Source organism: Pongo pygmaeus, chromosome 6, assembly GCF_028885625.2.
Source record: "Pongo pygmaeus isolate AG05252 chromosome 6, NHGRI_mPonPyg2-v2.0_pri, whole genome shotgun sequence".
NCBI lineage: Eukaryota > Metazoa > Chordata > Mammalia > Primates > Hominidae > Pongo > Pongo pygmaeus.
The window spans coordinates 31794680-31810711 of NC_072379.2; positions in this window are offsets into that span (position 1 = coordinate 31794680).

A 16032-nucleotide genomic window follows, 5' to 3' on the forward strand; every position below is an offset into this window, starting at 1 on the left:
ATATCACAGACAATGAATAAAATTAAGTGGCATGCAAATTTGTACACTTAAAATATATGATAAATAAATTTATTTTTTCAGCAATTAAATTGATGCTTTCTCTAGCCTCTGAGGCTATAACAGTGAATAAGACACAAAAATATCTTCCTTTATGGAGAGTCTATTCTAGGGGGGGAAGCCAGACAATAATCAAAATATATAAGCATGTTATTCAGTGTATTTGAAGAAGTAAGTGATATTGAGAAAAAATAAGCCGGGATGGAGGAGATGGAGGTCTGAGAGTGTTGCAGTTTTGAATAGGATGATGGGGCTAGGCATCCCTGACAAGTTACACTTGAGCAAAGCTTGAAGGAAGTGAGAGAGCTGACTGTGCAGCTATCTGGGGGAAGAGTGTTCCAGGTAAAAGGAAAAGTAAATGTGAAACCCTCAAGTCAGGAGCCCCCTAGGCTTTGTCAACGAATAGCAAGGTGTTCCAAGGGGGAGCTGGGTGCAAATGGTGGGGGGGTCTCCTAGGAGAAAGAGGAGGATAGGTTCTGAGGAAGTAGGGGGACCTGGAGTAGACCTCGTGGGCCATTGCAGGGGCTCTGGCTTCTCTGAGATAGGAGCATTGGAAGGTGTGCTGTTCTGCTGTGCTGAATGACATATCTGCTTTTCCGAAACTTTCATCTGGAAATAATTTCAAACTTACAGAATAGATACAAGAAAAAGACTGGTATAAAAATACCTATATATGTCCTTCAACCAGCTTCACCTACCATTAATCCCATTAGCTCCATCATTTGTGCACATGTGCTCCCTCTATATACAGACATGCACATAGGTGTCTTTCTTAAAAATTAAAGAAGAAAAGGACATGTTTAGAATAGTACTTATAAAACAAGAGAAGATAAACAAGAGCTGGAGTGCTATTTTCACCAGTAATTGAGGAAAATTAAAACAAAAATAAGATAGACTTTCACTATCATCAGATTTGGAAAAGAAATAAATTCTGAAAATAATGTTATTGATGATGCACAATAAAGGAAATTCATATGTATGTGTCTGGGTGTGTGCGTGTGTGTGTGTGTGCGTGTGTGTGTGTGTATATATGCTCCTATATATGTATACAAACATATATACATACATGTTTATATGTATTGTGTATATATGTATATATGTGTATATAAACATATATATACTATACACACACACACACAATTTTCCCCCCTAACATTTGAGAGTATGTCATGACATTTACTCCTAAATCTTCAGTGTGTATTTCCTAGGAATAGAAAATACACAACCACAATACAATTATTAATTTCAGTAAATTTAACATTGACACAGTATCCCAATCTACTGTACATATTACCATTTGTCAGTTGACCCAATAATGTCTTTACAGCATTTTTCTGCCCAGGACAAGATTTGGTCTAGGGTCAGCTATTGCTTTTAATTAGTAGAGAGGGCAGAAGAAAAAGAAACCATAGAATACAAATTGGCAAAAATTATTTCAAATACACAAAATAACACAATATATGTGAATGGATTAAATTTCCTACCTTAAATACAGGGACTTTTAGATAGGACTTGAAACAATTAAGAAAGCTAAAGTCATAAAAAATGTATCTTAAAAAGAATAGACCTAGAAAGGACAAAAGATATTCCAAGTATAGTCTAACAAAAATAAAATAAAAGTGCCAATATCAATAAGATACATGTAGGAAAGACTAAGCATAAAATATGAAAAAGTGGGATAGTATTCCTTAATAAAAAGCAATTCATCAAGAAGGTGATAGTAATCAACCTTTGTGTCTCAAATGAGAAGATTAGTATTTATAAAAATAAATGCATTTATCTACTCAAGGAATTATTAACTGATCCACAGAATGGAGAGAAAAACTCTTAGAAACTTAGTAAATGGTTCAAGTAGAAAAACAAACTTACAGAGAATTTGAGCAACATTATTAACAAACATGTTTTTTTGATTTTTATGCCAAATTTTATTCTGAAACAAAAGAGCACTTTTTTTTCTAATGCCAATGGATTATAATATAATTTTCATCCTGTAGCAGGCTATAAATAATGTCCACACATAGTTAAAGATACATAAATAATAGAGACCATGTTATCTAAACTAAGAAAAATATAAATAGATACATTAACAAAGAATAGTAACAAAAATCTATCCAATTAGGGATTAGATATGAAGTTAAAAAAGAAAGAAAGGAACTGGTTAACATTTTTCGCGGATGCTGTGTTTATATTAGAAACTCTGAGTATAGCAACAAAATAGAGATTGAAATAAGAATAACAATAAATATTGTTCCCCTGCATAGTGACAATACCAAATTATAAAAATATATTACAAAACAATTCAATTTACAATAACAACTCAAACTATAACATTTCTAGAAATGAACACAGTCGAAATTTTATAAGACCTCTATGTGGAAACTACACAATTTATGAAAGAAAAAAATTAAAAATAAATAAATAGAGGCTTGGTGTGGTGGCTTCCACCTGTAATCCCAGCATGTTGGGAGATTGAGGTAGGGACATTGCTTGAGCCCAGGAGCTTACTGCTGCAATGAGCCACGTTCATGCCTCTGCACTCCAGGCTAGGGGACAGGGTGAGACACTGTCTCAAAAATAAATTAACAAAATAAAATAAAAATAGAACACAATGTTCATGGAAAGGAAGATTTATTATACTAAACATGCCAATTAATTTGGAATTACCCTGTAAAATTAGCCTTACACAAATCAAAATTTTAAGGTAGTTTTGTGAAAATCTAAATTGGGCAAGTTATTTAACTTATTTGTCCTCAGTTTCTTTATCTGTAAAATAAGGACAACCCATCTTCATAGGACTGCTTGAGGATTAAAGGAGATAATGTGTACAAAGGGCATTGAACAATACTGAGTATATGTTGAATGCTATGGAAATGTGTATTGTTATTTCCTTTTCTATGTAATCGTATATGGTATATTCTATCTTATTCTCAATAAATAATTTATTATTAAGATGTATTACTTTTATAAGGTGCAATAAATGAATAGAAAGGATCCATATAAGAAGACAGGAGAAAGAATGGCACTAACTTACTGGGCATCTAGCATGTGCAGTGATGGTTCACGTATAATACATTGTGTCCTGGGCTGAGGCAGAGGAGGGGCGATGAGGAGGAGCCGGGCCCAGCAAGGACGTTCACTCCCTTGCCTCACATCTTGTAGGATAGTCTTTAAAGAAAACAGTTTATGCTTATTTTATTAAAAGAAAAGGAAAGGTACATTGCAAATATGACTTTACAATTGATAATACAATAGGGTGGGGTTTTTTCTTATCATCTCCTTTATCTGTTTCCTTAAAAAACTGATCCTTTTTGTTATAGAGCCCCCACTGCAATTTGATAACATGTAATAATAATGCCTATTTTTAAATTGCATTCAGCCTAAGTGTGGTATAGCTACAAAACAATCTTTCTATCACTTTCTACTACCTAACATACAACTTCTATGAATCCTGTTGGCGTATATTTTAACCTGATTTGCATATGAATATTTTGTTAGTGGTATTCAGTGTGAATATGATTTTATATCTTAGCTTTAAAACTCAGCATATTATAATAACATAATTTTCTGTTCTTAATTCTGCAATGATGTGACCCATGTGGCACGGGTCAGTGGGGTTACAGGAAGCTGCCAGGGTGGAGCCCCCTCCGCCCCCACCATCGCGGAGGTCCTCCCGCCTGTGTCCTGGGAAGGGGAGCTTGGAAATCCCGCTGCAGTGATTGCTAGTCCGAGGGGACGCCACGGCGTGCTGATGGGTGTTTTTGTTCTTTTCTTCTTTGTCCTTCAGTTAAATAAGAAATCAGGTCCAGAGCCGAGTTCAAGGCATTCGTGGCTTCATGTGTAGCCACTGCCTGTCCGTCTTTGACGAGCACGGCCCTGGGGAGAGGGACAGTGGGGCTCTGTCCGCGCTCTCAAGAGCAGGTCCCCGCGGCCCCGCCTCGGACCCTCCTGGTGTGCGCCCAGTGCCAAGTCCGTCTGTGCTCTCTTATTCAGCCGGAACAAGGACTGTCTGCAGCTGCTAATGATGTCGTGTCAAAACTGAAGCGAGGACACCATAGTGATGGGAGGTGGCTGCCAGGGAACCCACAGCGTGAAAACCCTGCATGAAAGGACAGGAAAGTGACACTAACAAGTTAGTGCCCAAATATCCATTAGGTGGAAAACAGAGTGTGCTACGGATCAATATAAAAAGAGAGAGAAAATGCAAATTAGTCATCCTTGGGTGACTAAACAAATTATATTAAACCAACAAATAACCACTCTTCCCTGTTACTTCCAGCCCGCTCTGCCGGGAGCTGTGGGCCTGAAGAGGTGGGCAGAATTTCTGCAGAGCGCGCAGTGCGCTTATGTCCCAGGTCTAAGGTGTGGACATGAAATTTTGCAGTCATACGTTTTCTTGTGAATCTGTTATACATTTGTAAAATACATTTTAAAAGTTTGCCTTAAATGAAGTGTGGGAAAATTAATGAAAAATCATATATGAAGTGCCGCAGACATCATGAATGGGCTCGTTCTCTTAGGAAAAGAAGACAGTAAGAAAGAGATTAAGATATTTTGATAGAGTGTTAAGCGGTGTTCATGACTGACCCTTGAAAAGTGTAACAGTTGACATGCTTTATGAATTATAAGAAAAAAGCTGATTTCTGTTTGTCTAGTTTTGAATTATTTCATGATGTTATTCCTGGCAGGGACTCTATTTGGAATATGCATCATACCATAAATATTTAATTATCTGAAAATTAAACTAGCCAGGATTCTATCTTATTCTCAATGAATAATTTACTATTATTAATTTTAACATAAAAGTCTTTTTTTCCTGGTTATTTCTGATTATAAAAGAATTGTGTACTCAGTAGAAAGTTTATGAATCAGTTAAAACTATAAAAATGCAGAGACAAAATGTCTATAGCATATCCACTCAGGAAACCAATACTAACACATCTGGAATATTTTCAAGAGTTTTCTTTATGTATTTTTTAGAATAACTGAATTCATATTATATATTTTTAAAATTTTGCTTTGGATACAGTGTTATTTAAAACTATAGGAGACGTGCTTAATAAATTTAATTTTAAAGATTGTATAATATTCTATTATTGATATATTATTATTTAATTATCTATTACCATACTATAGGGAAGTTTAAATGTTTTCCTTATTAAAGGTAATCCTAAATTGAATATACTTGACTTAAATATTTGTCTACCTTTCAGATTATTACCTTAGAATAAATTACTCCAGCAGTGGAATTGCACTGTCAGTAAGTATGAAAAACAGTACCATTCTTGTTAATATTGTCAAAATTCCCTTTAGATAAGTTTCTGTTTGACTCTCACTAGCAGTAGCTGAGATAATGAGCTCTATCCATTATCCTCATTTCTTTAATATTCGTTACTTTAACATTGAAATCATCTCATTTGAAATTGGATTTTTTTTTTAATGATTAGGAAGCTGGTATCTTTTGAATGTGTACTAACCAATTACAATTCATTTTATGTTGTGTTTTATTGGTTCATGGGCTTTGTTTAAAAGATGACCTTGCTTATGTGAAATAAATGGGTAAGTAATTTGGACAAACACTTCCACTGAAAGCAGCAAGAAAATATGGCAAAATATCTGTTAGATACAATGGAAGAGCCAATAACTCAGTGAAGCACGGGGCCAGGGTGAGTGGAGAAGTGAAGCCAGGCAGGTGGCCGTGGATTTAGGAGTCTTTATCTCAGGAGTCGTTTGCTGGTGTCAGAGGGAACAGCTGAGAAGCTGAGCTGCAATTTGGGCAGCCTCAAGGGGACAGAGGATCCAAGACTCGCCAAGAGGAAAGATGAGTGGCAAATCTGGGCCTCACTTTTGATTGGGACCCTGAAGAGCTGCTCCCAGATGGTGAACTATAAGTCAGTGGGCCTTACCAGAGACTGTAGCTCAGCTGGGAATCACCTCGGTTATTCACACTGGATTAGGGTCATCTTCAGGTGCCAGTGTCTCCAGGCCTCTTGAAAAAACAAATTAAATCCTCTCTGGGGAAAGATAATGTCATAGTAGATCTGACCTTACTTCTACAGGCAATTTTCCAAACACAATGTCTGTATCTGACACTTCTTTTATGTCTCTTCAAATCTTCCCAGTCCTCACTCTTAATTTAGCCACCGTTAGCATGTAGTACATGCTGCTGTAGAAAAGGCTCCATTTGATATTTGATAAATAATTTGTGGTATAATCATACAACGGAATTTTCTTCAGCAACGAAAATAAACAGCCCTAGGTACATGCAAAAACATGAATGGCTGGGTGCGGTGGCTCATGTCTATAATCCCAGCACTTTGGGATCCTGAGTCCAGTGGACCACTTCTGCCCATGAATTTGAGATCAGCCTGGGCAACATGATGAAACCTCATCCTGCCAAAAATACAAAGTTAGCTAGGCATGGTGATGTGTGCCTGTAGGACCAGTTACTCGGGAGGCTGAGGTGGGAGGATGGCTTGAGCCCAGGAGGTCAAGGCTGCAGTGAGCCAAGATCGCACCACTGCACTCCAGCTTGGGTGACACAACAAGACCTTGTCTCAGTAAATAAATAAATAAATCATACAATCTTAATATTGAACAAAAGAAGATGGACATGAAGGATACATATTAAATCATTCTATGTATATAAAGTTCAAAAACAAGCAACCATAAACTCTAACAAAGTAAAGAAGAAAAATCATGGCCATTTCAATAAATGCAGACAAATCATATGATAAAATTCAATGTTCCTTGGCAAACCTAAAGCAGTGAACATATTCATTAGTGATATATTGAAAGTTTTTCCTTTTAAATTGGATGCCTACTACCAGAGGTCCTTTGCCAGTAAAATAAAGAAAGATAAAGAAATAAAATATATAAAGATGGCAAAAGAAATAAAATTGCCATTATTTGCAGACAACATGATTATGTGTGTAGAAAATGTAGATGACCTATTAGAATTAATGAGTGAATTTAGCAAGATTGCTGGATAGAATTGAATATGTAACACACAATTTTAGGTTTATATGTCATCAAGGATTAGATAATGAAATTAAAAGTAATACTATTCACAGTGACATCATAAAACATTAAATATCTAGGGATAAATCTAACAATACATAAGGCTTCTACACTGGAAACTTGAAAACAGCATTGAGATAAGTTAAAGAAGACAAATAAGCAATGCTACATACCTTGTCCTTGAATCAGAAGACTGTATATTATTAAGATGCCAGTTTCCTGTGAAATGATTAAATTGATACAATCCCTACTTAGAAACGGCAGCAGTTGTGTGTATGCATATGTGTAAACCGATAGGATAATTCTAAAATTAATACGTTTAGTCCCAAGACACACAGGAAGAAGAATTAAAAATTTGAAGGATTTACACTCTGGATATAAAGATTTATTATTAAAGTGGAGTAACTAAAAGACTGTGTCATTGGTGCAAGGACAGAAAAACAGACCAAATGAACAGAACAGAGAATAGAGAAATAAGCCCACACGTATACAGTCACTTGATTGGAGAGTAGTGGCAAAAGGACAATAAATTAATGATGCTAGATTAGCTGCATATCCATAAGAAAAAGTTTAATCTTATCCTCAATTCACACTCGCCACAAAACCAAAACCCAGGTGGGTGATAGATCTAAATGTGATAAATAAATCAATAAAATATCTAAGGACAAAACAGGATAATATATTTTTAAGAGTAGGTAACATTTTCCTAAATGCCAAAAGTGTTAACCATTAACCAAAAAAAAGTAATTTTAGGAAGACTATATTAAAACTAAGACACTTAATATGAGCCAAATGCAAGCCACTGAGTCACAGAAGATATTTGTTGTGCATATAACTGACAAGGGACTTGCCCAGGCTGGAGTGCAGTGGGGCAATCATAGCTCACTGCAACCTCCAACTCTTGGGCTCAAGTGATCCTCCCACTTCAGCCTCCTGTAGTTAAGACTACAGGTGTGCACCACCATGCCTGGTTAATTTTTTAAATGGTTTGTAGAGATGGGATCTTGCTATGTTGCCTCGGCTGGTCTTGAACTCCTAGGCTGAAGTGACTCTCCCACCTTGGCTTCTCAGCACACTGGGATTATAGGTGTGAGCCACTGCACCTGGACTAAAAATTTTTAAATGTCTAAAATCTATTTTTAAAATGACAAACAACCCAATAGAAAAAGTGGGCAAAATATTCTAACAGGAAATTCACCGAGAGGATATACAAATGATCAATATACGTATGAAAAAGTAATCATGCTCATTAGTCATTAGGGAAATGAAAATTAAAACCACAATGAAAATCTGTTATACACCAAATAGAATGGCTAAAATTAAATAGGATGACAGTAGCAAGCACCTATGAAAATTCAGAGCTCTCATATGCTGCTGGTGATAGTGTCAACTGGTAGAGTCATTTGGAATACTGTTTTCTATTATATATTAAAGCTGAATTTATGCATGCCCTAAATCCCTGTAATTTTACTTCTAAGTTTAAACCCAACAGAAATGTATACAGATGTCAAAAGATGTGTACAAGAATGTTTTATAGGAACATTATCTTTAATAGACAAATACTAAAAACAAATCAAAATTCCATCAAGATTATAATGAATGAATAAGCTGTGATATATTCATACAATGGAATACTATTCAGTAATTAGGATGAACTAATTATGGCTGCACACAATACAAACTATAAATCTTGCAAACATGACACTGAGAGAAAGAAGCCAGACACAAGAAATGCATACCACATGATGCCATTGTATAACAAAGTTCAAATGAAGATAAACATAATCTATGATGTTGGAAGTGAGGACAGTGGTTGCCTTTGGAAATGAACACAGGGTACCAATAGCAAGGAGATTAAGAGGAGCATATGGGGTTTAGGATTGTCCTAACTCTTGGTCTGGGTTCTAATTTCATGATATGTGCCTTTGTGATAATCCTTCCTGCTGTGCACTAACATAATATACTTTCTGAGTGTGTACTATTTTTCATTCAAGGTATTCCTAGGACGGAAAACAAGTCATTTGCAGGTTTATGAAATTAAACATTCAAGGGTAGAAGCAGCTTCAAGCTCCATCAGATCTTGTTACTAAGAAATCTTCATTAAATGTGCAAGTGTAACGCTGGCAGCAATGTTAAGACGCTGACCCTGGGTTTGGCCAAGTGCCTTAAGTTTATTCAGTTGGTTTCCCATCTTGGCCGTCCTTCATCACATCTTTACTTATTATATTCCATGGGTAATCTCATCCTAGCCTGTGGTGTTAACTACTGCCTCTGTGTTTAAACCTGTACACCAAGAATAAATTGAACAATTATAAGAATTCCCTCAGTCCCATCTAGTCAAGGGTGATGTTTTTGTTTCTATGGGAAATAATTTGTTGTATTTCACATAGAATTGCATAACAGATATTGTTTGGTTGATGCGTGGTCTCATGGATTGTAATTTGGTTACAATTAGTTAGCTATTAACTAATGATTACTGATCAGTGAACTATACCACCTTCTCCCAGCATGGATTATAGCTATTCCTGCCATCCCTTAAGAATCATTCTTCTAAGCCAACTAATGCCCAAACCATCTTTCCAAGGATGTTTGTCTAGCAAACAGCCAGGCTGTGTGGAAATAGTATCTCTCTGGAGCAAGGGGCAGACTTGTTTTCTGTGCAGTGTGATAAAGATGATGTCTCCTTTGGGGAAAAGGCAGGTAGGTTTACTTACAGGCCCCTTATAAAAGATGGGGGTTTCCTGAGCTTGGGGTTCTTTGGCTGCAATGTATGCACAACATCACTTGCTTGCCTCTTCATTCCCCTATGGAAATTGCAGGGTGAGGGGATTGAAACAAACACAAAGCTCATGCTGCCTGCTGTGCTGTGAGCAAAAAAGTTGTCTATGACCTGGGAGTCTTGTCTCTCCTGCCAGCATCCATGAAAATGTGGCAGGCTAACCTGTTTGTCTGCAAGGAGAGTAAAATTTCAGACCTTTTGTCATTCTTGAAAGAGATATACTTGGCTTCATCTAGTGTTGCTACTATGTTTGCAATACAACTCCAAACCTAGATTCTGAGTTTAACAGTATCCTAGATAAGTACCAAGATATAATAGGCCTAAATTGCATAAGTTGGACAGTGACCAAACAGCCCTCTTCATTCCCCCTCTGCCTAGGGTGTGGGCTTCACACTATTACCTCCCAAGTAGTCAAGGAGCCTCAGCTTCGATTTGGGGCAAAGAGTCTTGGCCTGTGTTTTTCTGCAGCAGAATAGTCCCTGGAGAGGAGGTTGTGCCAGTTCCCAAACACTGACCAGTGTAACTCAAAATGAAATACTCAATGGCTGATAAGTGATTTGTGTTGATGGGGCTCCCAAAATTGGTAGAATAATAACTCAGCACGGAGTTCTCTTCCATGCACTTCAAGAAATGTTCTTGATCAGCTTCCAACATTGAAGAATGAGATGTCTCCATTTCCTCTTCCCTATAATTCTCATAGTTTCTGGCGCTGTTTTTTAAACAATCTTTCTCCTTAGGCTTTCATCTAGTCTCTTACACTGAGAAGAAGTGTTACTGTCCAACCATGCATCCTACTCACCGCCCTTCGTTTCGGTTCTCATACAACAGACTCACTTCTTGGCCATATGGCCTGGAGTAGCAGAGTCTGGAGACACTGGGGTACATTTGAAAAAATTTAAAGAAAGTTTTTTCAACTTATTTTCCAGTCATATTTGTATTTCCAATCCAGCGTCTTCTTCTGACATTTGGAACCATCTATTCAGCTGTATGATGGACATCTTCACTTGGGCGCCCTCAGGAATCTAAAGCTCAAATGCTGGAGATGCAGCTCCCCGTGTTCACACTCAACACACTCCTCCCCACTTTGTGGACTCTAAACCAGTGATAGACATTCAGGACTATTCAGAATAGATTGTGTGTCAGCTCTTACTGAAAGAGGGTGATTAGAAATGCTAATGTCAAGTTCCCTTTGAATCTTCTGAGTGCAAAAGGGAACTAAACAACAAATGTAGTACTTGGCTTTCAGAACTTTGTCTTCATGAATGAAAATGAAAGACACACACAGTGAATATTTTTCCACTTGGGAGGATTTACGTGTATTTTATTTATCTCAAGTTGCAACTAACAATTTTGATGGTTCTTATTGTAACTCTCCTCAGTGACTATAGTATAAGACAACTCCAATTTTTAGAGGGGAAAAAAAGATTTGCAGTAAGAAACATTGTGTTCACTGCCTCTTACCTCTACTTGTGACTCATACTTAACAACATTAAAAGTAATGTATATTTGCAGGTTTCAGGCAAGGAATAGACTCTATTAGGAATTCCATCCCAAAAATATATTAAGAAATATTTGTACTCATTTGAGTTCTTTCTGTGGATTCTTATTTTGAATATAATTAACATAGTGCAAGCTGAGAGGCCTATTTGGCATTACTAACACTGGCTGATGGGTATCGTCATTGGTTCTGATAAGACAATTGTTTTAATAAAAAATTGTTTTAAAAAATAAAAGTGCAAAAAAAGTAACTATTTTGCTAACAAAACGTTGTGAATTTTAAAATGTCATATTAAGGTGTGCTGGCCTCAATGGAAGAGTAATAAAACAGCACGAAGTTTAGGGATACATAGTCAGAAACTCCTTTGACCTTGCCCTTCAGGAACAAACTCATGTCACAGGAAAAAAAAGAGCAAAAGGAATTGAATAAAAGCCAAGTAACTTAGTCAAATTTTGTTGTTTTTCCTCTTTCCTACTGCTAGAAAAACCACCCTTAAAATTTTGCTAAAATGTAATTAAATAACAGTTGATACCTCTAAGGGAGGAGACTACCCCTCATATTGGCTTATGCCCAATTTCTGCCTCCAGAAATAGTAAAGAAATAGTAAAGAAAGAAGTAAAAACTAAAAGGCAGAAATGAAATCCACAGGCAGACAGCGTGGCGCCGCGCCCTGGGCCTGGTTAAAGATTGACCCCTGACCTAACCGGTTATGTTATCTATAGATTGCAGACATTGTATGGAAAAGCACTGTGAAAATCCCTGTCCTGTTCTGTTCCGTTGTGATTACCGGTGCATGCAGCCCGCAGTCACATACCCCCTGCTTGCTCAGTTGATCACGACCGTCTCACACAGACCCCCTTAGAGTTATAAGCACTTAAAAGGGACAGGAATTGCTCACTTGGGGAGCTCGGTTTTTGGAGACTGAGTCTTGCCAAAGCTCCTGGCCGAATAAAGCCCTTCCTTCTTTAACTCGGTGTCTGAGGGGTTTTGTCTGCCGCTTGTCCTGCTACACCTCTACCTACACTGAGATTTTTTTGCTGCACAGACCTTCAAGCTTGAGAAGTTTACAATAGTATTGGAATAAAAACACAAAAGATATGCCTCTGATGTCATTCTCAACACCAGAGCACCATCTATTACATTGCTCTCCTGTCTTGTGTCTTATTCCCCACTATTAAATCCCTTCATTTTTCTCTACGTAATCACTGAAGTGGTCTTTCTAAATGCGGAATTTACTGTATCACTTCTCTACTTATAAACTGCTGTGGCTCTTGATTAGTCATAAGTTAAAGGGCAACTTCTCAGTATGTCATTCAAAGTCATTCACAAGCTAGGCCTAACCTATATCCAGCCTCATCTCCTGACCCCACCTCCCCCAACACCTGGGCTTCACCATATCCCACAGTTACGCTTTAGTGCCCAGCCTTCCCTGAACTTCCACACCCCCCATGTCAGTTCCGTGGCCCTGTGCTCTCTGGGCCTGGGCTCTGACCTCTCTTCCTCAACTACAGACTATCTATTGCTGAAGATCCTCTAAGGTTCTGCTCAAATGTTACCTCTCAGCTGGGCAGTCCCTCTCACCCCCAAGGAAGGGTAAATTGCTCCATCTCTTAGCCTCCCTTGAAACATTGCATTTCCACTAGCGGGGTGTACACATCACATAACATTGTTGAAATGTGTGAGTTATCTGTACTATGATTTGTCTATCTCCTGGTATCTCCTAGAAGGAATTTTTGTTTATTGCTCACATGGTGTAAATTTGTTTTTATATAAAAGTTGTGATCAAGTATCTTAATAGCATTTATTGAATATTACCAGACAGAGTTATTCTGTCATTGTTCTCTCATTTATTAGGTCTATAATTTGGGCAAATTTCTTTATTTTTCTGAGTATCATGCTTACTCATCTCTATAAATAGAAATGCCAAGATAAATGGGCAAATGGGTGAATCTAGTGGGCCTGGGACTTGAGCAGAAATGACACTTTATGACTTCCAAGGCTAGGTCATAAAAAGTCAGAGTTTCCTCTTTTTCCTGTCTCTGAGGACACATGCCTTGGAAGCCCTTAGGTGACATGTAAAAGATCAGCTACCCTGAAGCATGCTAGAGAGACCACATGGGGAAGCCACATAAAGACAGCAATATCCAAGAAGCCCTAGCTACTATAACCTCTAGCGGTTTGAATTTTCCAAGTATAACCCACCAAAAATATGAACGAGTGAGCCCTTAAGTTATTCCAGTTCTAACTTTTGAGTAACCCTAGTCAACACGGAATAAAGCAAGAGTGAACAGTCTCTTTGGCAGAAGTTCTGCCAAATTGCAGATTCATGAGCAGAATGAACATTGTCATAGAGCACTAAGTGTTGTGATTTTTAATACAATCCTCCAAAATTATTATTGCATATGTGTTCTATAATTGAGAGCAATTAATATGCTTCTTTAATTTTGAAATTCTTAGTTTAAAATTATATGATACTGGTAGACAATTTCCAGAATTTTGGCATAATAACCTACATGTACCCTCTCCCTAGTGAAACAACCTAATTGGTGAAACTGAGAAAAGAAAACCAAACATTTTAAATCTTTGGAACTTGTTCTATGGGCACACAGCATAAAAAGAAATATTTATTTAAGAAAATCTACTAAATTTTGCTAAGAACAGTGAAATTTGAGCTACTTCCTGTTCTTTCTTTCCCCATCCAGCTCAGCAAAATGACAGCTCCACTCTGCATAGATGCAGGCAAGATCAAAGCTCTTTCCCATCGGCCAAGAACATAGGCCTTATATGACTGTTCCAAATAAAGTCAGTCCCTTAAGTATCTCCATGAGAAGTATCTCTATGAAAAGTATCTCTATGAGAAGGGCAAGCTACCAGCTCAGTGCTACAGAGGCTCTATTTGAGGCAAGAACAATGAGAGGTCTGGGGCTTCCTTTCTCCACCCAGCTCCCACTCATACCCCAGGTATGGCAGGCCAAGAATACTGGGGCCCCAACTGCCCTCACCTGTAGCTTAGAAAGCCAAAGGTTCCTCACAAAAGGAGGCAAGTTGAGAAGACCAGAGGCTGCTGCCCCAACCCAGTGCCCTGCTTGTGAAGCAGGGGTGCCACTCAGAGAAGTAAGCCACTATCCTGGTCCCCACCTCCAGACCAACGACACAACGGTTTTGCCCAACTAGATATGTTGGTCCTAAGAGGAGAAAGCTCGAAAGCTCCACTTAAGGAACTGACTTTATTTGGAACAGAAAGTAAGGGAAAGTCGAGCCTAAGGTCTTTCTGGGAAACACTGGAGGTAAGCAGTGATTGTAAGTAATTAAGACAGAGCTGGTAGTTCCATGACAGGAGCAAGCTGCACTACAAACAAGGTGGAACTTTGGCAGAGAAAACCAGGAAACAGACAGCTAAAAAGAGCCCTCCTGTGGTTGGAACAAACCTCAACAGTGGCCTCAAAGATAGGAAGCAATTTAGGCCCAAGGGCGTCATCAAAAACAATGGAATAATCAGCTAGGAATTGATGGAAGCTATAATAATAGCTAGATATAATACTGAGACAAGCAGACAGCTTAACAGAATGACTGGGAAGGAGAAAGTCAAAAACAGCCCTGCTAAATTCACCATTATCCCAGGTGACTGTGCACATGGCCAAGGCCACATCCTCTGAAGAGTGACATGAGAAATTGCACAGTACAAAAAAATAGACTTTCTTAAGTAGTTCAACAAAGTCACTAAACACATAAAAAAAAAAAAAAACTCTACTGGGGTGTGTGTGTGTGTGACTATTCACCGTGGCTACAATAGTGTATCTAAAATGACATTTTTAACAAAAAATCACAAGATTTGCAAAAGCAAAAAAGGAAATCAATCTATATACAAGAAAAAAAGCAGGCAACACCAACTGCCTTTGAGAGAGTTCTGTTTTCAAATTTAGCAGACAAAGACTTCAAAGAAGCTATTAAAAATGTGCTCAAAGGGGCTGGGCGTAGTGGCTCATGCCTGTAATCCCAGCACTTTGGGAGGCCAAGGCAGGCGGATCACAAGGTCAGGAGTTTGAGATCAGCCTGGCCAAAATGGTGAAACCCCATCTCTACTAAAAATACAAAAATATTAGCCTGGCGTGGTGGCGCATACCTGTAATCCCAGCTACTTGGGAGGCTGAGGCAGGAGAATTGCTTGAACCCAGGCGGAGGTTGCAATGAGCCAAGATGGTGCCACTTCACTCCAGCCTGGGTGACAGAGCAAGACTCCATTTCAACAACAACAACAACAACAACAACAACAAAATCTGCTCAAAGAACTAAGGTAAAAAAGGTAAAGGGGTAAAGGGAAAGGAAAAGGTAAAATAAAAATGAAAAGGTCAAGGAGGGTGTAATGACAATGTCTCATCACTGTGAAATAGAAAATATCATTTCTATATCTCACAAGAATAAAGTTAGTATAAATCCAAAGGACATTCTGACAAGTTAAGATGTATGTGGTAAGCCCAGCATACATAAAATAACTAAATATATAATAAAAAGGAACTAAAAGTTGCATAGGTTCATTAAAGGAAATAAAGTCACACTAGAAAATGTTTACTTAATGCAAAAAAGCGATAAACGAGAAAAAGCAGAACAAAAATGACACAAGAAATATAGAAAAAAAGAAAAATAAAATGTCAGATATAAATACAATTTTATCAATAATAAA